The following is a 24,078-nucleotide window of genomic DNA, read 5'->3' as shown; positions in this document are numbered from 1 at the left end:
AGCCGAGAGATTCCCCAATACCCCATGGCAGGAATTGGGCCAGACAATAACTTGTGACAAGAATAAAGGACTGAAATGTGTCAATGAGGATCAAGGAGGACTGCCATGTTACAACTACAAGGTCAGATTCTGCTGCTCCACAGCAGGTGGACCCCCTGCACCAACTCCATCTAAAGCAAGCCCAGGTACCATTCTGGAATTAGTTGCAAAATCACATGGATAATATATTAAATGCCGTCATTTTTTTTGTTGGATCAGGTAAATGTGTACTTAAATGCACCACCACCTGGCACAGCCAATCAGTGAGGTTTGCACTCTTCCTACAGAACCAACTGCATCGAAGGACAAGACACCCCCACCTCCAACCTCCGGCATCAATGAGCCAGAACCATCACCTCCAGAAGGGCCAGGTGTGTTCATTTTGTAAGATTATATATATACTAGCGGTAAGTACCCGGTGTAGCCCGGGCAAAAAAATCTATTTCAAAACTTCTCTTTAAAACCGTACATTTACATACACAGATAGTAAGCTGTTATGAAAGCCCTGTGGGCCGTTTGTCCATTTCTCCACCAACGAAATGATAAGAAGCTTGCACAAGTCCAGAAAGTTATAGAAAGTGGGGGGTAAATAGTTTATCTAATAGTTTATCTAAAGGTTTCTGAAAATTGTCGACCCCCCCCTCAAAAATATCTTTACCCCTGCGTAGGTATATATACCCTACATAAAACAGAGGAAGTAGTATCTGTTGACTCTGTAGTTGTATCTAATGACTGTATCTACTGAGCCAGTAGTAGCTACTGACTGTGTAGTAGTATTTAGTGACTGTAATAACTACTGACCGTAGCAGTATTTACTGGGCCTACAGTAGTATCTACCGACTCTACAGTAGTAACGACTGTCTAGTAGTATCTGCTGACTCTATAGTAGTATCCACTGACTATAGTAGTAACTACTAACTCTAAAGCAGTATCTACTAAATGTATAGTAGTAACTACGGACTCTATAGCAGTAGTTACTGACCGTAGTAGTATCTACTGACTGTGTAGTAGTATTTGCTAACTGTAGCAGTATTTAATGACTGTAGTGGTATATACCGACTGTTTTAGTATCTACTAACTCAATATAGCAGTATCTACCAACTCGATAGCAGTATCTACTATCACTACAGCACTGGATACTGTGGTGCTACCTGCTATGATTACAGCAGTGCATACCGACTGGTGGCACCTGCTATTATTATAGCAGTGCATACTGATTGTGGTGGTACCTGCTATGATTACAGCAGTGCATACTGATTGTGGTGGTACCTGCTATGATTACAGCAGTGCATACTGATTGTGGTGGTACCTGCTATTATTACAGCAGTGCATATTGTGATGGTACCTGCTATGATTACAGCAGTGCATACTGACTGTGGTGGTACCTGCTATGAATACACCGTGCTGTGGTGGTACCTGCTGTGATTACAGCAGTGCATACTGCTGTGGTGGTACCTGCTATGATTACAGCAGTGCATACTCCTGTTGTGGTACCTGCTATGATTACATCAGTGCATACTTCTGTGGTGGTACCTGCTATGATTACAGCACTGCATACTGCTGTTGTGGTACCTGCTATGATTTCAGCAGTGCATACTACTGTGGTGGCACCTGCTATGATTACAGCAGTGCATACTGCTGTGGTGGTACCTGCTATTACAGCATTGCATACTGCTGTGGTGGTACCTGCTATGACTACAGCATTGCATGCTGACTGTGGTGGTATCCTGCTATGACTACAGCAGTGCATACCGACTATGGTGGTTCCTGCTATGATTACAGCTTTCACTACAATAGTACATGCTGACTCTATCTATCTTATATATGAAAGTAAAAGTTGTGAATATGTGTCTGTTCGAAATGTCTGTTCCTTTCACCTGAAGACGGCCGCTTGCATTGTGGCCGAAATGTCGTGAGAATTTTATCGTGTTATTTTATTATTTTATTCTCATTCTACGTGACTTTACCGAAAGAACCAAAGAAGATGTTTAGCATACTTGCCGACATGCAACCAAATTATATTATCATACACTCACTCACACAACCACTGACCCATTCACTCATCATACACTCACTCATCATGCGCTGACTCACACATCATACACTGGGAGTGGCATGCTGCCAACTATGGCTGCTAGTTTGGTCGTACATGCTATTTATATCGTTTATTGTTAAATGAGAATCGCAGTTCCTATGATTACTGTTGTAAAATTGTTTTTGAAGCTTTTTTTGGTGATTTCGAAAACATAGGGTTAATCTATCTTATGGTTGGTATTGTTTCACTTGCATCACACTGGGATTTGAGCATACAGCGTTGTAATACTTTTTTTAAGATTTGCTGGTTTATCCATTATGTGATCTCTGTGATCTCACTGTGATCTCTACATTGGGTCAAACTTAACATCTCTTAATGTTCGATGGCTTGTGCACCAGATCTTATTTATTCACGATGTACTTAAAAAAAATTCCGCAGACTACCTACTGGATCTCCTCTCTGTTTCAAAGAACAAATTTGACCTCAGGTCTTCGCTCATTTACCAGCTTCACATTCCCTATTGCCGTACAAAAACTGGAGGAAGGGCCTTTGCTATTGATGCCCCCAGGGTCTGGAATGCTATTGCCAATAAACTGCAACTTGAATCACTACCTATGAGATCTTCACTCAAAACTGCTCTAGAGGAGTTGTACAACCCTAGCTGCCACTGCTATTCAGTGGCCTAAAATATGGCTCTAGATTTTGGTGTTATAATTTATTTATGTAGTTTATTGTTAAAAATTCGGTCACAGTCCCTATGATCACTGTTACATTGGATTTATGGCTTTTATTTTGGTGATTTCGAAAAGTTTTTTTTGTTTTGGCCATGTTTTTGTTTATTGTAGTACGGAGTTAGACTGATGGCCTTAATCTTAGTTGTCTTGTGGTTGTTGTTGTTACTTGACTTGCATCCCACTGGGATTTTTGCACACAGCGTTGGTGTACGGTGCTATTTCAGGAATATTTTGATATTTTTTTCCTGTATTTTCTGTTTGCACAGTCACATAATCACTTTAAGATGTTTTCTTGTTCATGTTTTTTGTTTGTTGTGGTTGCACCCGATTCAAGAGCCGAATGGCTCACAGGGCTATACCAAATAAATGAACTATGAACTATGATGTCTGTTGCGTGTCGTCGCTTCAAGACGATTCCAAAGGAATCTACAACCTTCGATTTCTTTGCGCGATTTAAAGAATCGATTATTGGCGCGATCGGGTTATATTTGATTTTAAATTAATGAGTTATCTTTTCATTTGTATGTTATGTTTTTAAGTTTTCAGACGTTTTTAAATATATTTCCCCGCTAGTAGCAATATATATTTATCGACTCTTTAGCACAAAGTACTCACCTGACAGATTGCCGTGACGAGGCCTAGTCCCGTGCAGAGCCCCCGGCCTCGCCTAGATTGCACGGTCGGCCGAGGCTGGGGGCTGGGCCGCTATCCCCCGCCCCCCCCGCGCTACAATAATACTATTTAATCGCTGTGCGTTGCCAGGGGCAACTCGCGTTAGAGTTTCGCGCCGGCGCAGCAGCGAGCCGGTCGGCATAAATAAATAAATATAGATAAATCGCACCGAAACGCGATTTTAACCACTTTAAAGTTTAGGGATGGAAAAACGGAATAGCCTATTCCCACCGCGGGGCCTGGGGCGTGCCGCCCGGCAAATTTTTTTTCTACGCGATCCCCACGGTCCGAGAGCCAAATCCCCCGCAAGCGAGCGTACGCAGACGGACGGACAGACATACGGACAGACAAAAAATGCCTTTTATAGGTTAGAAGAAGATATGCAGGCTGTATACTACTTAGGATCATATTACACAATGCGACTTCATGTGTTAGATCTCATAATCGAATTAGACTTGCACCTGGATGACGTTGGGATGGGTGACTACTTGTGTAATAGATATCATAGGCTAATGTTTAACGATGTGGCTGGAGAGGGCAGAATGCCACGTACCTTTATTGTTCTGTATGTCCATGCTCCCACGTCTAAACAATCTACATTATGTCAACGTCCATCCCTTGCTTTTCTTTCAAAGTGACACCGAAACCCCCGGTAGAGGAAAAGCCAACAAAGCCAGCTCCTGAAGAGAGTGGCGCTCCTCCTCCAGAGCCAACTGGATCGAAGGACAAGACACCCCCACCTCCAACCTCCAGCAGCAAGGAGCCAGAACCATCACCCCCAACTCCAGGCCCAGGTACCATGGTGGAATTAGTTGCAACATCACATGTGGATAATATTTTACATACAATCACATGTTCAGTCAAAGTAACCATATGTTCTGGTTGTGCCGGGACATTCCCGGTTTCAAAAAGGCTATGCTAGTGTCCTGAAGCATTTTAAATGTGGGCTTTTGTCCTACTTTACAGTGTTCTGGTCCCAAACTTGGCTTATTTACTGGAACAGGGTATGACTCACAGACTCTAGGCTGGGTTGGTAGCAGAATAGGAGGAACTTACGGAGCAGTAGATCAGCCTGTGTCAGAGTAATTGAGCGACCGTATCTTCCTAAAAGTAGGGGGTGCTAACAGAAGGGGTATGGCAGCTCACCAGGATTTCGGGTTGATACTCAACGAAAATTCAGTAACTCTATGTACAGTCCATTCATGATGAAGACTCACTGTATGCTTGCTGTACGTAAATACATATTTCGCTATACATTCCTACAAACTGCACATTAATAGGTATGATGCATTTTATAGCTGTCAGAACATTATCTTATAGAAATGTAGTTGATATATACATAGTAACCGTTTGAAGACTGATTAAGAATGTATCTTTGCAGAAGACTGTACTCCAGGCTGGTCTGACTGGTACCATGAGCAATATCCTGATGAAGAAAATGGCGGAGATGAGGAATCTTACCAGAAGGTCATAGCCTCAGGGAAAGTGGTTTGTCTGCCTGACTCACCGGTGCAAAACATTGAATGCAAAGCCGAGAGATTCCCCAATACCCCATGGCAGGAATTGGGCCAGACAATAACTTGTGACAAGAATAAAGGACTGAAATGTGTCAATGAGGATCAAGGAGGACTGCCATGTTACAACTACAAGGTCAGATTCTGCTGCTCCACAGCAGGTGGACCCCCTGCACCAACTCCATCTAAAGCAAGCCCAGGTACCATTCTGGAATTAGTTGCAAAATCACATGGATAATATATTAAATGCTGTCATTTTTTTTGTTGGATCAGGTAAATGTGTACTTAAATGCACCACCACCTGGCACAGCCAATCAGTGAGGTTTGCACTCTTCCTACAGAACCAACTGCATCGAAGGACAAGACACCCCCACCTCCAACCTCCGGCATCAATGAGCCAGAACCATCACCTCCAGAAGGGCCAGGTGTGTTCATTTTGTAAGATTATATATATACTAGCGGTAAGTACCCGGCGTAGCCCGGGCAAAAAAATCTATTTCAAAACTTCTCTTTAAAACCGTACATTTACATACACAGATAGTAAGCTGTTATGAAAGCCCTGTGGGCCGTTTGTCCATTTCTCCACCAACGAAATGATAAGAAGCTTGCACAAGTCCAGAAAGTTATAGAAAGTGGGGGGTAAATAGCTTATCTAAAAGGTTTCTGAAAATTGTCGACCCCCACCTCAAAAATATCTTTACCCCTGCGTAGGTATATATACCCTACATAAAACAGAGGAAGTAGTATATGTTGACTCTGTAGTTGTATCTAATGACTGTATCTACTGAGCCAGTAGTAGCTACTGACTGTGTAGTAGTATTTAGTGACTGTAATAACTACTGACCGTAGCAGTATTTACTGGGCCTACAGTAGTATCTACCGACTCTACAGTAGTAACGACTGTCTAGTAGTATCTGCTGACTCTATAGTAGTATCCACTGACTATAGTAGTAACTACTAACTCTAAAGCAGTATCTACTAAATGTATAGTAGTAACTACGGACTCTATAGCAGTAGTTACTGACCGTAGTAGTATCTACTGACTGTGTAGTAGTATTTGCTAACTGTAGCAGTATTTAATGACTGTAGTGGTATATACCGACTGTTTTAGTATCTACTAACTCAATATAGCAGTATCTACCAACTCGATAGCAGTATCTACTATCACTACAGCACTGGATACTGTGGTGCTACCTGCTATGATTACAGCAGTGCATACCGACTGGTGGCACCTGCTATTATTATAGCAGTGCATACTGATTGTGGTGGTACCTGCTATGATTACAGCAGTGCATACTGATTGTGGTGGTACCTGCTATGATTACAGCAGTGCATACTGATTGTGGTGGTACCTGCTATTATTACAGCAGTGCATATTGTGATGGTACCTGCTATGATTACAGCAGTGCATACTGACTGTGGTGGTACCTGCTATGAATACACCGTGCTGTGGTGGTACCTGCTGTGATTACAGCAGTGCATACTGCTGTGGTGGTACCTGCTATGATTACAGCAGTGCATACTCCTGTTGTGGTACCTGCTATGATTACATCAGTGCATACTGCTGTGGTGGTACCTGCTATGATTACAGCACTGCATACTGCTGTTGTGGTACCTGCTATGATTTCAGCAGTGCATACTGCTGTGGTGGCACCTGCTATGATTACAGCAGTGCATACTGCTGTGGTGGTACCTGCTATTACAGCATTGCATACTGCTGTGGTAGTACCTGCTATGACTACAGCATTGCATGCTGACTATGGTGGTTCCTGCTATGATTACAGCTTTCACTACAATAGTACATGCTGACTCTATCTATCTTATATATGAAAGTAAAAGTTGTGAATATGTGTCTGTTCGAAATGTCTGTTCCTTTCACCTGAAGACGGCCGCTTGCATTGTGGCCGAAACGTCGTGAGAATTTTATCGTGTTATTTTATTATTTTATTCTCATTCTACGTGACTTTACCGAAAGAACCAAAGAAGATGTTTAGCATACTTGCCGACATGCAACCAAATTATATTATCATACACTCACTCACACAACCACTGACCCATTCACTCATCATACACTCACTCATCATGCGCTGACTCACACATCATACACTGGGAGTGGCATGCTGCCAACTATGGCTGCTAGTTTGGTCGTACATGCTATTTATATCGTTTATTGTTAAATGAGAATCGCAGTTCCTATGATTACTGTTGTAAAATTGTTTTTGAAGCTTTTTTTGGTGATTTCGAAAACATAGGGTTAATCTATCTTATGGTTGGTATTGTTTCACTTGCATCACACTGGGATTTGAGCATACAGTGTTGTAATACTTTTTTTAAGATTTGCTGGTTTATCCATTATGTGATCTCTGTGATCTCACTGTGATCTCTACATTGGGTCAAACTTAACATCTCTTAATGTTCGATGGCTTGTGCACCAGATCTTATTTATTCACGATGTACTTACAAAAAATTCCGCAGACTACCTACTGGATCTCCTCTCTGTTTCAAAGAACAAATTTGACCTCAGGTCTTCGCTCATTTACCAGCTTCACATTCCCTATTGCCGTACAAAAACTGGAGGAAGGGCCTTTGCTATTGATGCCCCCAGGGTCTGGAATGCTATTGCCAATAAACTGCAACTTGAATCACTACCTATGAGATCTTCACTCAAAACTGCTCTAGAGGAGTTGTACAACCCTAGCTGCCACTGCTATTCAGTGGCCTAAAATATGGCTCTAGATTTTGGTGTTATAATTTATTTATGTAGTTTATTGTTAAAAATTCGGTCACAGTCCCTATGATCACTGTTACATTGGATTTATGGCTTTTATTTTGGTGATTTCGAAAAGTTTTTTTTGTTTTGGCCATGTTTTTGTTTATTGTAGTACGGAGTTAGACTGATGGCCTTAATCTTAGTTGTCTTGTGGTTGTTGTTGTTGTTATTTGACTTGCATCCCACTGGGATTTTTGCACACAGCGTTGGTGTACGGTGCTATTTCAGGAATATTTTGATATTTTTTTCCTGTATTTTCTGTTTGCACAGTCACATAATCACTTTAAGATGTTTTCTTGTTCATGTTTTTTGTTTGTTGTGGTTGCACCCGATTCAAGAGCCGAATGGCTCACAGGGCTATACCAAATAAATGAACTATGAACTATGATGTCTGTTGCGTGTCGTCGCTTCAAGACGATTCCAAAGGAATCTACAACCTTCGATTTCTTTGCGCGATTTAAAGAATCGATTATTGGCGCGATCGGGTTATATTTGATTTTAAATTAATGAGTTATCTTTTCATTTGTATGTTATGTTTTTAAGTTTTCAGACGTTTTTAAATATATTTCCCCGCTAGTAGCAATATATATTTATCGACTCTTTAGCACAAAGTACTCACCTGACAGATTGCCGTGACGAGGCCTAGTCCCGTGCAGAGCCCCCGGCCTCGCCTAGATTGCACGGCCGGCCGAGGCTGGGGGCTGGGCCGCTATCCCCCGCCCCCCCCGCGCTACAATAATACTATTTAATCGCTGTGCGTTGCCAGGGGCAACTCGCGTTAGAGTTTCGCGCCGGCGCAGCAGCGAGCCGGTCGGCATAAATAAATAAATATAGATAAATCGCACCGAAACGCGATTTTAACCACTTTAAAGTTTAGGGATGGAAAAACGGAATAGCCTATTCCCACCGCGGGGCCTGGGGCGTGCCGCCCGGCAAATTTTTTTTCTACGCGATCCCCACGGTCCGAGAGCCAAATCCCCCGCAAGCGAGCGTACGCAGACGGACGGACAGACATACGGACAGACAAAAAATGCCTTTTATAGGTTAGAAGAAGATATGCAGGCTGTATACTACTTAGGATCATATTACACAATGCGACTTCATGTGTTAGATCTCATAATCGAATTAGACTTGCACCTGGATGACGTTGGGATGGGTGACTACTTGTGTAATAGATATCATAGGCTAATGTTTAACGATGTGGCTGGAGAGGGCAGAATGCCACGTACCTTTATTGTTCTGTATGTCCATGCTCCCACGTCTAAACAATCTACATTATGTCAACGTCCATCCCTTGCTTTTCTTTCAAAGTGACACCGAAACCCCCGGTAGAGGAAAAGCCAACAAAGCCAGCTCCTGAAGAGAGTGGCGCTCCTCCTCCAGAGCCAACTGGATCGAAGGACAAGACACCCCCACCTCCAACCTCCAGCAGCAAGGAGCCAGAACCATCACTCCCAACTCCAGGCCCAGGTACCATGGTGGAATTAGTTGCAACATCACATGTGGATAATATTTTACATACAATCACATGTTCAGTCAAAGCAACCATATGTTCTGGTTGTGCCGGGACATTCCCGGTTTCAAAAAGGCTATGCTAGTGTCCTGAAGCATTTTAAATGTGGGCTTTTGTCCTACTTTACAGTGTTCTGGTCCCAAACTTGGCTTATTTACTGGAACAGGGTATGACTCACAGACTCTAGGCTGGGTTGGTAGCAGAATAGGAGGAACTTACGGAGCAGTAGATCAGCCTGTGTCAGAGTAATTGAGCGACCGTATCTTCCTAAAAGTAGGGGGTGCTAACAGAAGGGGTATGGCAGCTCACCAGGATTTCGGGTTGATACTCAACGAAAATTCAGTAACTCTATGTACAGTCCATTGATGATGAAGACTCACTGTATGCTTGCTGTACGTAAATACATATTTCGCTATACATTCCTACAAACTGCACATTAATAGGTATGATGCATTTTATAGCTGTCAGAACATTATCTTATAGAAATGTAGTTGATATATACATAGTAACCGTTTGAAGACTGATTAAGAATGTATCTTTGCAGAAGATTGTACTCCAGGCTGGTCTGACTGGTACCATGAGCAATATCCTGATGAAGAAAATGGCGGAGATGAGGAATCTTACCAGAAGGTCATAGCCTCAGGGAAAGTGGTTTGTCTGCCTGACTCACCGGTGCAAAACATTGAATGCAAAGCCGAGAGATTCCCCAATACCCCATGGCAGGAATTGGGCCAGACAATAACTTGTGACAAGAATAAAGGACTGAAATGTGTCAATGAGGATCAAGGAGGACTGCCATGTTACAACTACAAGGTCAGATTCTGCTGCTCCACAGCAGGTGGACCCCCTGCACCAACTCCATCTAAAGCAAGCCCAGGTACCATTCTGGAATTAGTTGCAAAATCACATGGATAATATATTAAATGCCGTCATTTTTTTTGTTGGATCAGGTAAATGTGTACTTAAATGCACCACCACCTGGCACAGCCAATCAGTGAGGTTTGCACTCTTCCTACAGAACCAACTGCATCGAAGGACAAGACACCCCCACCTCCAACCTCCGGCATCAATGAGCCAGAACCATCACCTCCAGAAGGGCCTGGTGTGTTCATTTTGTAAGATTATATATATACTAGCGGTAAGTACCCGGCGTAGCCCGGGCAAAAAAATCTATTTCAAAACTTCTCTTTAAAACCGTACATTTACATACACAGATAGTAAGCTGTTATGAAAGCCCTGTGGGCCGTTTGTCCATTTCTCCACCAACGAAATTATAAGAAGCTTGCACAAGTCCAGAAAGTTATAGAAAGTGGGGGGTAAATAGTTTATCTAAAAGGTTTCTGAAAATTGTCGACCCCCACCTCAAAAATATCTTTACCCCTGCGTAGGTATATATACCCTACATAAAACAGAGGAAGTAGTATCTGTTGACTCTGTAGTTGTATCTAATGACGGTATCTACTGAGCCAGTAGTAGCTACTGACTGTGTAGTAGTATTTAGTGACTGTAATAACTACTGACCGTAGCAGTATTTACTGGGCCTACAGTAGTATCTACCGACTCTACAGTAGTAACGACTGTCTAGTAGTATCTGCTGACTCTATAGTAGTATCCACTGACTATAGTAGTAACTACTAACTCTAAAGCAGTATCTACTAAATGTATAGTAGTAACTACTGACTCTATAGCAGTAGTTACTGACCGTAGTAGTATCTACTGACTGTGTAGTAGTATTTGCTAACTGTAGCAGTATTTAATGACTGTAGTGGTATATACCGACTGTTTTAGTATCTACTAACTCGATATAGCAGTATCTACCAACTCGATAGCAGTATCTACTATCACTACAGCACTGCATACTGTGGTGCTACCTGCTATGATTACAGCAGTGCATACCGACTGGTGGTACCTGCTATTATTATAGCAATGCATACTGATTGTGGTGGTACCTGCTATGATTACAGCAGTGCATACTGATTGTGGTGGTACCTGCTATGATTACAGCAGTGCATACTGATTGTGGTGGTACCTGCTATTATTACAGCAGTGCATATTGTGATGGTACCTGCTATGATTACAGCAGTGCATACTGACTGTGGTGGTACCTGCTATGAATACACCGTGCTATGGTGGTACCTGCTATGATTACAGCAGTGCATACTGCTGTGGTGGTACCTGCTATGATTACAGCAGTGCATACTCCTGTTGTGGTACCTGCTATGATTACAGCAGTGCATACTGCTGTGGTGGTACCTGCTATGATTACAGCAGTGCATACTGCTGTTGTGGTACCTGCTATGATTTCAGCAGTGCATACTGCTGTGGTGGCACCTGCTATGATTACAGCAGTGTATACTGCTGTGGTAGTACCTGTTTTTACAGCATTGCATACTGCTGTGGTGGTACCTGCTATGACTACAGCATTGCATGCTGACTGTGGTGGTATCCTGCTATGACTACAGCAGTGCATACTGACTATGGTGGTTCCTGCTATGATTACAGCTTTCACTACAATAGTACATGCTGATTCTATCTATCTTATATATGAAAGGAAAAGTTGTGAATATGTGTCTGTTCGAAATGTCTGTTCCTTTCACCTGAAGACGGCCGCTTGCATTGTGGCCGAAACGTCGTGAGAATTTTATCGTGTTATTTTATTATTTTATTCTCATTCTACGTGACTTTACCGAAAGAACCAAAGAAGATGTTTAGCATACTTGCCGACATGCAACCAAATTATATTATCATACACTCACTCACACAACCACTGACCCATTCACTCATCATACACTCACTCATCATGCGCTGACTCACACATCATACACTGGGAGTGGCATGCTGCCAGCTATGGCTGCTCGTTTGGTCGTACATGCTATTTATATCGTTTATTGTTAAATGAGAATCGCAGTTCCTATGATTACTGTTGTAAAATTGTTTTTGAAGCTTTTTTGGTGATTTCGAAAACATAGGGTTAATCTATCTTATGGTTGGTATTGTTTCACTTGCATCACACTGGGATTTGAGCATACAGCATTGTAATACTTTTTTTAAGATTTGCTGGTTTATCCATTGTGATCTCTGTGATCTCACTGTGATCTCTACATTGGGTCAAACTTAACATCTCTTAATGTTCGATGGCTTGTGCACCAGATCTTATTTATTCACGATGTACTTACAAAAAAATCCGCAGACTACCTACTGGATCTCCTCTCTGTTTCAAAGAACAAATTTGACCTCAGGTCTTCGCTCATTTACCAGCTTCACATTCCCTATTGCCGTACAAAAACTGGAGGAAGGGCCTTTGCTATTGATGCCCCCAGGGTCTGGAATGTTATTGCCAATAAACTGCAACTTGAATCACTACCTATGAGATCTTCACTCAAAACTGCTCTAGAGGAGTTGTACAACCCTAGCTGCCACTGCTATTCAGTGGCCTAAAATATGGCTCTAGATTTTGGTCTTATAATTTATTTATGTAGTTTATTGTTAAAAATTCGGTCACAGTTCCTATGATCACTGTTACATTGGATTTATGGCTTTTATTTTGGTGATTTCGAAAAGTTTTTTTTGTTTTGGCCATGTTTTTGTTTTTTGTAGTACGGAGTTAGACTGATGGCCTTAATCTTAGTTGTCTTGTGGTTGTTGTTGTTGTTATTTGACTTGCATCCCACTGGGATTTTTGCACACAGCGTTGGTGTACGGTGCAATTTCAGGAATATTTTGATATTTTTTTCCTGTATTTTCTGTTTGCACAGTCACATAATCACTTTAAGATGTTTTCCTGTTCATGTTTTTTGTTTGTTATGGTTGCACCCGATTCAAGAGCCGAATGGCTCACAGGGCTATACCAAATAAATGAACTATGAACTATGATGTCTGTTGCGTGTCGTCGCTTCAAGACGATTCCAAAGGAATCTACAACCTTCGATTTCTTTGCGCGATTTAAAGAATCGATTATTGGCGCGATCGGGTTATATTTGATTTTAAATTAATGAGTTATCTTTTCATTTGTATGTTATGTTTTTAAGTTTTCAGACGTTTTTAAATATATTTCCCCGCTAGTAGCAATATATATTTATCGACTCTTTAGCACAAAGTACTCACCTGACAGATTGCCGTGACGAGGCCTAGTCCCGTGCAGAGCCCCCGGCCTCGCCTAGATTGCACGGCCGGCCGAGGCTGGGGGCTGGGCCGCTATCCCCCGCCCCCCCCCCGCGCTACAATAATACTATTTAATCGCTGTGCGTTGCCAGGGGCAACTCGCGTTAGAGTTACGCGCCGGCGCAGTAGCGAGCCGGTCGGCATAAATAAATAAATATAGATAAATCGCACCAAAACGCGATTTTAACCACTTTAAAGTTTAGGGATGGAAAAACGGAATAGCCTATTCCCACCGCAGGGCCTGGGGCGTGCCGCCCGGCAATTTTTTTTTCTACGCGATCCCCACGGTCCGAGAGCCAAATCCCCCGCAAGCGAGCGTACGCAGACGGACGGACAGACATACGGACAGACAAAAAATGCCTTTTATAGGTTAGAAGAAGATATGCAGGCTGTATACTACTTAGGATCATATTACACAATGCGACTTCATGTGTTAGATCTCATAATCGAATTAGACTTGCACCTGGATGAGGTTGGGATGGGTGACTACTTGTGTAATAGATATCATAGGCTAATGTTTAACGATGTGGCTGGAGAGGGCAGAATGCCACGTACCTTTATTGTTCTGTATGTCCATGCTCCCACGTCTAAACAATCTACATTATGTCAACGTCCATCCCTTGCTTTTCTTTCAAAGTGACACCAAAACCCCCGGTAGAGGAAAAGCCAACAAAGCCAGCTCCTGAAGAGAGTGGCGCTCCTCCTCCAGAGCCAACTGGATCGAAGGACAAGACACCCCCACCTCCAACCTCCAGCAGCAAGGAGCCAGAACCATCACCCCCAACTCCAGGCCCAGGTACCATGGTGGAATTAGTTGCAACATCACATGTGGATAATATTTTACATACAATCACATGTTCAGTCAAAGCAACCATATGTTCTGGTTGTGCCGGGACATTCCCGGTTTCAAAAAGGCTATGCTAGTGTCCTGAAGCATTTTAAATGTGGGCTTTTGTCCTACTTTACAGTGTTCTGGTCCCAAACTTGGCTTATTTACTGGAACAGGGTATGACTCACAGACTCTAGGCTGGGTTGGTAGCAGAATAGGAGGAACTTACGGAGCAGTAGATCAGCCTGTGTCAGAGTAATTGAGCGACCGTATCTTCCTAAAAGTAGGGGGTGCTAACAGAAGGGGTATGGCAGCTCACCAGGATTTCGGGTTGATACTCAACGAAAATTCAGTAACTCTATGTACAGTCCATTCATGATGAAGACTCACTGTATGCTTGCTGTACGTAAATACATATTTCGCTATACATTCCTACAAACTGCACATTAATAGGTATGATGTATTTTATAGCTGTCAGAACATTATCTTACAGAAATGTAGTTGATATATACATAGTAACCGTTTGAAGACTGATTAAGAATGTATCTTTGCAGAAGACTGTACTCCAGGCTGGTCTGACTGGTACCATGAGCAATATCCTGATGAAGAAAATGGCGGAGATGAGGAATATTACCAGAAGGTCATAGCCTCAGGGAAAGTGGTTTGTCTGCCTGACTCACCGGTGCAAAACATTGAATGCAAAGCCGAGAGATTCCCCAATACCCCATGGCAGATATTGGGCCAGACAATAACTTGTGACAAGAATAAAGGACTGAAATGTGTCAATGAGGATCAAGGAGGACTGCCATGTTACAACTACAAGGTCAGATTCTGCTGCTCCACAGCAGGTGGACCCCCTGCACCAACTCCATCTAAAGCAAGCCCAGGTACCATTCTGGAATTAGTTGCAAAATCACATGGATAATATATTAAATGCCATAATTTTTTTTGTTGGATCAGGTAAATGTGTACTTAAATGCACCACCACCTGGCACAGCCAATCAGTGAGGTTTGCACTCTTCCTACAGAACCAACTGCATCGAAGGACAAGACACCCCCACCTCCAACCTCCGGCATCAATGAGCCAGAACCATCACCTCCAGAAGGGCCAGGTGTGTTCATTTTGTAAGATTATATATATACTAGCGGTAAGTACCCGGTGTAGCCCGGGTAAAAAAATCTATTTCAAAACTTCTCTTTAAAACCGTACATTTACATACACAGATAGTAAGCTGTTATGAAAGCCCTGTGGGCCGTTTGTCCATTTCTCCACCAACGAAATTATAAGAAGCTTGCACAAGTCCAGAAAGTTATAGAAAGTGGGGGGTAAATAGTTTATCTAAAAGGTTTCTGAAAATTGTCGACCCCCCCCCCTCAAAAATATCTTTACCCCTGCGTAGGTATATATACCCTACATAAAACAGAGGAAGTAGTATCTGTTGACTCTGTAGTTGTATCTAATGACTGTATCTACTGAGCCAGTAGTAGCTACTGACTGTGTAGTAGTATTTAGTGACTGTAATAACTACTGACCGTAGCAGTATTTACTGGGCCTACAGTAGTATCTACCGACTCTACAGTAGTAACGACTGTCTAGTAGTATCTGCTGACTCTATAGTAGTATCCACTGACTATAGTAGTAACTACTAACTCTAAAGCAGTATCTACTAAATGTATAGTAGTAACTACTGACTCTATAGCAGTAGTTACTGACCGTAGTAGTATCTACTGACTGTGTAGTAGTATTTGCTAACTGTAGCAGTATTTAATGACTGTAGTGGTATATACCGACTGTTTTAGTATCTACTAACTCGATATAGCAGTATCTACCAACTCGATAGGAGTATCTACTATCACTACAGCACTGCATACTGTGGTGCTACCTGCTATGATTACAGCAGTGCATACCGACCGGTGGTACCTGCTATTATTATAGCAGTGCATAATGATTGTGGTGGTATCTGCTATGATTACAGCAGTGCATACTGATTGTGGTGGTACCTGCTATGATTACAGCAGTGCATACTGATTGTGGTGGTACCTGCTATTATTACAGCAGTGCATACTGATTGTGGTGGTACCTGCTATTATTACAGCAGTGCATATTGTGATGGTACCTGCTATGATTACAGCAGTGCATACTGACTGTGGTGGTACCTGCTATGAATACACCCTACTGTGGTGGTACCTGCTATGATTACAGCAGTGCATACTGCTGTGGTGGTACCTGCTATGATTACAGCAGTGCATACTCCTGTTGTGGTACCTGCTATGATTACAGCAGTGCATACTGCTGTGGTGGTACCTGCTATGATTACAGCAGTGCATACTGCTGTGGTGGTACCTGCTATGATTTCAGTAGTGCATACTGCTGTGGTGGCACCTGCTATGATTACAGCAGTGCATACTGCTGTGGTGGTACCTGCTATTTCAGCATTGGATACTGCTGTGGTGGTACCTGCTATGACTACAGCATTGCATGCTGACTGTGGTGGTATCCTGCTATGACTACAGCAGTGCATACCGACTATGGTGGTTCCTGCTATGATTACAGCTTTCACTACAATAGTACATGCTGACTCTATCTATCTTATATATGAAAGGAAAAGTTGTGAATATGTGTCTGTTCGAAATGTCTGTTCCTTTCACCTGAAGATGGCCGCTTGCATTGTGGCCGAAACGTCGTGAGAATTTTATCGTGTTATTTTATTATTTTATTCTCATTCTACGTGACTTTACCGAAAGAACCAAAGAAGATGTTTAGCATACTTGCCGACATGCAACCAAATTATATTATCATACACTCACTCACACAACCACTGACCCATTCACTCATCATACACTCACTCATCATGCGCTGACTCACACATCATACACTGGGAGTGGCATGCTGCCAGCTATGGCTGCTAGTTTGGTTGTACATGCTATTTATATCGTTTATTGTTAAATGAGAATCGCAGTTCCTATGATTACTGTTGTAAAATTGTTTTTGAAGCTTTTTTGGTGATTTCGAAAACATAGGGTTAATCTATCTTATGGTTGGTATTGTTTCACTTGCATCACACTGGGATTTGAGCATACAGCGTTGTAATACTTTTTTTAAAGATTTGCTGGTTTATCCATTATGTGATCTCTGTGATCTCACTGTGATCTCTACATTGGGTAAAACTTAACATCTCTTAATGTTCGATGGCTTGTGCACCAGATCTTATTTATTCACGATGTACTTACAAAAAATTCCGCAGACTACCTACTGGATCTCCTCTCTGTTTCAAAGAACAAATTTGACCTCAGGTCTTCGCTCATTTACCAGCTTCACATTCCCTATTGCCGTACAAAAACTGGAGGAAGGGCCTTTGCTATTGATGCCCCCAGGTTCTGGAATGCTATTGCCAATAAACTGCAATTTGAATCACTACCTATGAGATCTTCACTCAAAACTGCTCTAGAGGAGTTGTACAACCCTAGCTGCCACTGCTATTCAGTGGCCTAAAATATGGCTCTAGATTTTGGTCTTATAATTTATTTATGTAGTTTATTGTTAAAAATTCGGTCACAGTCCCTATGATCACTGTTACATTGGATTTATGGCTTTTATTTTGGTGATTTCGAAAAGTTTTTTTTGTTTTGGCCATGTTTTTGTTTATTGTAGTACGGAGTTAGACTGATGGCCTTAATCTTAGTTGTCTTGTGGTTGTTGTTATTTGACTTGCATCCCACTGGGATTTTTGCACACAGCGTTGGTGTACGGTGCTATTTCAGGAATATTTTGATATTTTTTCCTGTATTTTCTGTTTGCACAGTCACATAAACACTTTAAGATGTTTTCTTGTTAATATTTTTTGTTTGTTGCGGTTGCACCCGATTCAAGAGCCGAATGGCTCACAGGGCTATACCAAATAAATGAACTATAAACTATGATTTTGATTTAAAGCTTTCGTGACTGCAGTAATTCATATTCTTAGTTTTTTCGGTAAAGTCACGTTGAAGGGAAACAACAAAATAATAATATATATAAAACAATAAAAAAATTCTCACGACGTTTCGACCATAACTCAAACGGTCGTCTTCAACACACCTGAAGACGACCGTTTGAGTTATGGTCGAAACGTCGTGAGAATTTTTTATTGTTTTATATATATTTTATTATTTTGTTGTTTCCCTTCAACGTGACTTTACCGAAAAAACTAAGGATATAAACTATGTCTGTTGCGCGTCGTCGCTTCAAGACGATTCCAAAGGAATCGACAACATTCGATTTCTTTGCGCGATTTAAAGAATCGAGTATTGGCGCGATCGGGTTATATTTTATTTTAAATTAATGAGTTATCTTTTCATTTGTAAGTTTTCAGACGTTTTAAAATATATTTCCCCGCTAGTAGCAATATATATTTATCGACTCTTTAGCACAAAGTACTCACCTGACAGATTGCCGTGACGAGGCCTAGTCCCTTTCAGAGGCCCCGGCCTCGCCTAGATTGCACGGCCGGCCGAGGCTGGGGGCTGGGCCGCTATCCCACCCACCCTCCCCCGCGCTAAAATAATAATACTATTTAATCGCTGTGCGTTGCCAGGGGCAAGTCGCGTCAGCGTTTCGCGCATGCGCAGCAGCGAGGCGGTCGAAATAAATAAATAAATATAGATACATCGCACCAAAACGCGATTTTAACCACTTTAAAGTTTAGGGATGGAAAAACGGAATAGCCTATTCCCACCGCGGGGCCTGGGGCGTGCCGCCCGGCAAATTTTTTTTCTACGCGATCCCCACGGTCCGAGAGCCAAATCCCCCGCAAGCCAGCGTACGCAGACGGACGGACAGACATACGGACAGACATACGGACAGACATACGGACAGACAAAAAATGCCTTTTATAGGTTAGAAGAAGATATGCAGGCTGTATACTACTTAGGATCATATTACACAATGCGACTTCATGTGTTAGATCTCATAATCGAATTAGACTTGCACCTGGATGAGTTTTGAATGGGTGACTACTTGTGTAACAGATATCATAGGCTAAATTTTTACAATATGGCTGCAGAGGGCAGAATGCCACACGCCTTTATTGTTTTGTATGTCCTTGCTCCCACGTCTAAACAATCTGCATTCTTACTCTTTGGTTTTATTCGGTAAAGTCACGTAGGTAAAAAAAAAAACAAATTAAAATTAAAGAAACAATTGAAACACGACGTTTCGGCCACAACACAAATGGCCTTCTTCAGGTGAAGGAACAGAACTGTCGGGACGAAAGTACAATTAAAACACGACGTTTTGGCCACAACACAAGTAGCCTTCTTCAGGTGAGGGAACAGAACTGTCGGGACGATAGTACTTGAAGTACTTGAAGCTCTGTCATCCCGACAGTTCTGTTCCTTCACCTGAAGAAGGCCACTTGTGTTGTGGCCGAAACGTCGTGTTTTAATTGTTTCTTTTATTTTATTTAGTTTTTTTTTACCAACGTCACTTTACCGAATAAAACCAAAGAGTATTAATTCTTGCAGTCATGATAGCTTCAAATCTAGAATCTGCATTCTGTCAACACCCATCCCTTGCTTTTCTTCCAAAGTGACACCGAAACCCCCAGTTGAGGAAAAGCCAACAAAGCCAGCTGCTGAAGAGAGTGGCGCTCCTCCTCCAGAGCCAAGTGGATCGAAGGACAAGACACCCCCACCTCCAACCTCCAGCAGCAAGGAGCCAGAACCATCACCCCAAACTCCAGGCCCAGGTACCATGGTGGAATTTGTTGCAAAGTTACATATGGATAATATATTAAATGCAATCGAATGTTCAATGAAAGCAACCATATGCTCTGGTAGGGTCAGGTCATTGCCAGTTACAAAAGGCTACCGTAGGATCCACACTTGGCTCATTTTACTGGAACAGGGTGGGACTAATGGACTCTAGGCTTGGTTTGTAGCAGAATTGGAGTAACTTACCGAGCAGTAGGTCAGGCTGTTTCAGAGTGACACTACCAACTATGTGGGCAGTGCTGGTAATTCAGGCAGCAAAACTACGTAAAAGTAGGTGGTGCTGACAGAAGGGGTTTGCAGCTCACTGTGCTTTAGTGTTGATCCTCCATAACATTCTGAAGCGTTTCATACAGTTTATTCGGGATGAAGCTACTCATTGTATACTTTCTGTGCGTAATGATATAAAAGGTTTGTTCTATGCCCAGTTTTGTTATTGTTGCTAGTTTTGTATGAATATATTTATACCAGCTGTATAATACTATTGATCAAATAGCACAGAATGCGCATTCATTTCTCAGATCTCAGAAACCAAATAGGGTTGCCCTGGATGGCAGGAATGAGTGACCCCATTCGTAATATGCGGTGTTATAGACTTCATGTAATAGGCTGCAGAGAGAAATTTATCACATTCCTTTATTTGTGCTGTACTTCCATGCTTCCAAGTCAATGGAATGCACATTCTGTCAACATCCTATTTCTTGCATTTCTTTCAAAGTGACACCAAAACCCCCGGTTGAGGAAAAGCCAACAAAGCCAGCTCCAGAAGAGAGTGGTGCTCCTCCAGAGCCAACTGGATTGAAGGACAAGACACCCCCACCTCCAGCAACAAGGAGCCAGAACCATCACCCCCAGAAGGGCAAGGTGTGTAAATGTTGCTAGTTTTTTATTTATATATCTTTATACCTGACGTATAATACTTACAATCAAATAGCACGGAATGCGCAAGCATTTCCCAGATCTCAGAAACGAAATAGGGTTGCCCTGGAAGTCAGGAATGGGTTACCATATCCGTAAGATTTGTTATAGACTGCATATTATAGGCTGCAGAGGGCAGGAGACCATTTTCCTTTGTTTGCTGTACTTATAAGTTCCCAAGTAAATGCAATGTAAATTCTGTCAACACCTAATCCCTTACTTTTCTTCCAAAGTAACACCAAAACCACCGGTTGAGGAAAAGCCTACAAAGCCAGCTCCTGAAGAGAGTGGCGCTCCTCCTCAAGAACCAACTGCACCGAAGGATAAGACACCCCCACCTCCAACATCAGGCATCAAGGAGCCAGAACCCTCACCCTCAGAAGGGCCAGGTGTGTTCATTTTGTAAGATTATATATACAGGAAGTATACAGCTTAGGATCAAATCAAACAACGTGACTTAATTTGTTAGATCTCATGAACTAATTAAGACTTGCTCCTGGATAGTTTTTGGATAGGTAACAATCTGTGTAACAGATGTCATCGGCTGAATATTTACAATATGGACTGCACAGAGCAGAATGCCACACCTCTTTATTATGCTGTACTTCCATGCTCCCCATTCCTCGGTCAATAACCCGCACTGTAGAGGATGATGAAGCATCGTCAAATAACCCCCCCAACCCAGACACCGTGGGTAGGCTTTAATTGAACAGTGTATTGGCAAAGATCTGTACATTATTTAGTATCACTTTCCAGTAACTTATTCGTAATGCAGATTTTAAGTATCGTCTGAAGGTTGCTTACAATATTTTACAAGGTTCAACTGAAAATGCATGAGTAATCTGAATTCTGTCAACATCCATCCCTTGCTTTTCTTTCAAAGTGACACCCAAACCCCCGGTAGAGGAAAAGCCAACAAAGCCAGCTCCAGAAGAGAGTGGCGCTCCTCCAGAGCCAACTGGATTGAAGGACAAGACACCCCACCTCCAGCAACAAGGAGCCAGAACCATCACCCCCAGAAGGGCAAGGTGTGTAAATGTTGCTACTTTTTTATGTATATATCTTTATACTAGATGTATAATACTTACAATCAAATAGCACGGAATGTGCAAGCATTTCCCAGATCTCAGAAACGAAATAGGGTTGCCCTGGAAGTCAGGAATGGGTTACCATATCCGTAAGATTTGTTATAGACTGCATGTTATAGGCTGCAGAGGGCAGGAGACCATGTTCCTTTGTTTTGCTGTACTTACAAGTTCCCAAGTAAATGCAATGTAAATTCTGTCAACACCCAATCCCTTACTTTTCTTCCAAAGTAACACCAAAACCACCGGTTGAGGAAAAGCCTACAAAGCCAGCTCCTGAAGAGAGTGGCGCTCCTCCTCAAGAACCAACTGCACCGAAGGATAAGACACCCCCACCTCCAACATCAGGCATCAAGGAGCCAGAACCCTCACCCTCAGAAGGGCCAGGTGTGTTCATTTTGTAAGATTATATATACAGGAAGTATACAGCTTAGGATCAAATCAAACAACGTGACTTAATTTGTTAGATCTCATGAACTAATTAAGACTTGCTCCTGGATAGTTTTTGGATAGGTAACAATCTGTGTAACAGATGTCATCGGCTGAATATTTACAATATGGACTGCACAGAGCAGAATGCCACACCTCTTTATTATGCTGTACTTCCATGCTCCCCATTCCTCGGTCAATAACCCGCACTGAAGAGGATGATGAAGCATCGTCAAATAACCCCCCCAACCCAGACACCGTGGGTAGGCTTTAATTGAACAGTGTATTGGCAAAGATCTGTACATTATTTAGTATCACTTTCCAGTAACTTATTCGTAATGCAGATTTTAAGTATCGTCTGAAGGTTGCTTACAATATTTTACAAGGTTCAACTGAAAATGCATGAGTAATCTGAATTCTGTCAACATCCATCCCTTGCTTTTCTTTCAAAATGACACCCAAACCCCCGGTAGATGAAAAGCCAACAAAGCCAGCTCCAGAAGAGAGTGGCGCTCCTCCTGCAGAACCAACAGGATCGAAGGGCAAGACACCCCCACCTCCAACCTCCGGCATCAATGAGCCAGAACCATCACCCCCAACTCCAGGCCCAGGTACCATGGTGGAATTAGTTGCAAGATCACATGTGGATAATATATTACATACAATCATATGTTCAGTCAAAGCAACCAAATGTTCTGGTTGTGCCGGGACATTCCCGGTTTCAAAAAGGCTATGGTAGTGTCCTAAAGCATTCTCAATTTGGGCTTTTGTCCTACTTTACAGTGTCCCAAACTTTGCTCATTTACTGGAACAGGGTATGATTCACAGACTCTAGGCTGGGTTGGTAGCAGAATAGGAAGAACTCACGGATTAGTAGGTCAGCCTGTGTCAGAGTAATCGAGCGACCGTATCTTCGCACAAAGTAGGTGGTGCTAACAGAAGGGTTATGGAAGGTCACCAGCCTTTTGGGTTGATACTCAACGAAAATTCGGCAGCTCTATGTAGTCCATTCATGATGAAGAGACTCACTATACTTGCTGTATGTAAATACATATTTTGCTGTACACTCCTACCAACGGCACATTCATAGGTATGATGCATTTTATAGCTGTCAGAACATTACCTTTTAGAAATGTAGTTGATATATACGTTTGAAGACTGATTAAGAATGTATATTTGCAGAAGACTGTACTCCAGGCTGGTCTGACTGGTACGATGAGCAATATCCTGATGAAGAAAATGGCGGAGATGAGGAATCTTACCAGAAGATCATAGCCTCAGGGAAAGTGGTTTGTCTGCCTGACTCACCAGTGCAAAACATTGAATGCAAAGCAGAGAGATTCCCTAATACCCCATGGCAGGAATTGGGCCAGACAATCACTTGTGACAAGAATAAAGGACTGAAATGTGTTAATGAGGATCAAGGAGGACTGCCATGTTACAACGACAAGGTCAGATTCTGCTGCTCCAGAGCAGGTGGACCCCCTGAACCAACTCCATCTAAAGCAAGCCCAGGTACCATTCTAGAATTAGTTGCAAAATCACATGGATAATATATTAAATGCCATCATTCATAATTTAGTTTTTTTGGGTTAGATCAGGTAAATGTGTATTTAAATGCACATCCACCT

The 24,078-nt window shown here is 42.3% G+C and overlaps 1 long non-coding RNA gene across 1 annotated transcript; it reads left to right on the top strand.

The window, feature by feature from the left end:
• The first annotated feature begins 19,407 nt into the window (after positions 1-19,407).
• LOC142922549 (uncharacterized) lies at positions 19,408-22,962 on the top strand. Its single transcript, XR_012940152.1, has 3 exons — positions 19,408-19,993; positions 20,734-21,961; positions 22,250-22,962. It is a non-coding gene; the product is annotated as an uncharacterized LOC142922549 (long non-coding RNA).
• The last annotated feature ends 1,116 nt before the right edge of the window (positions 22,963-24,078 follow it).

The sequence above is a fragment of the Petromyzon marinus genome, unplaced genomic scaffold (assembly GCF_048934315.1).
Source record: "Petromyzon marinus isolate PM22_M1 ecotype Great Lakes invasive population unplaced genomic scaffold, UKy_Petmar_22M1.pri1.0 PM_Scaffold_10, whole genome shotgun sequence".
Taxonomy (NCBI): domain Eukaryota; kingdom Metazoa; phylum Chordata; class Hyperoartia; order Petromyzontiformes; family Petromyzontidae; genus Petromyzon; species Petromyzon marinus.
Note: the sequence above shows the minus strand (reverse complement) of the source record. Positions and strands in the feature narration are given on the sequence as shown.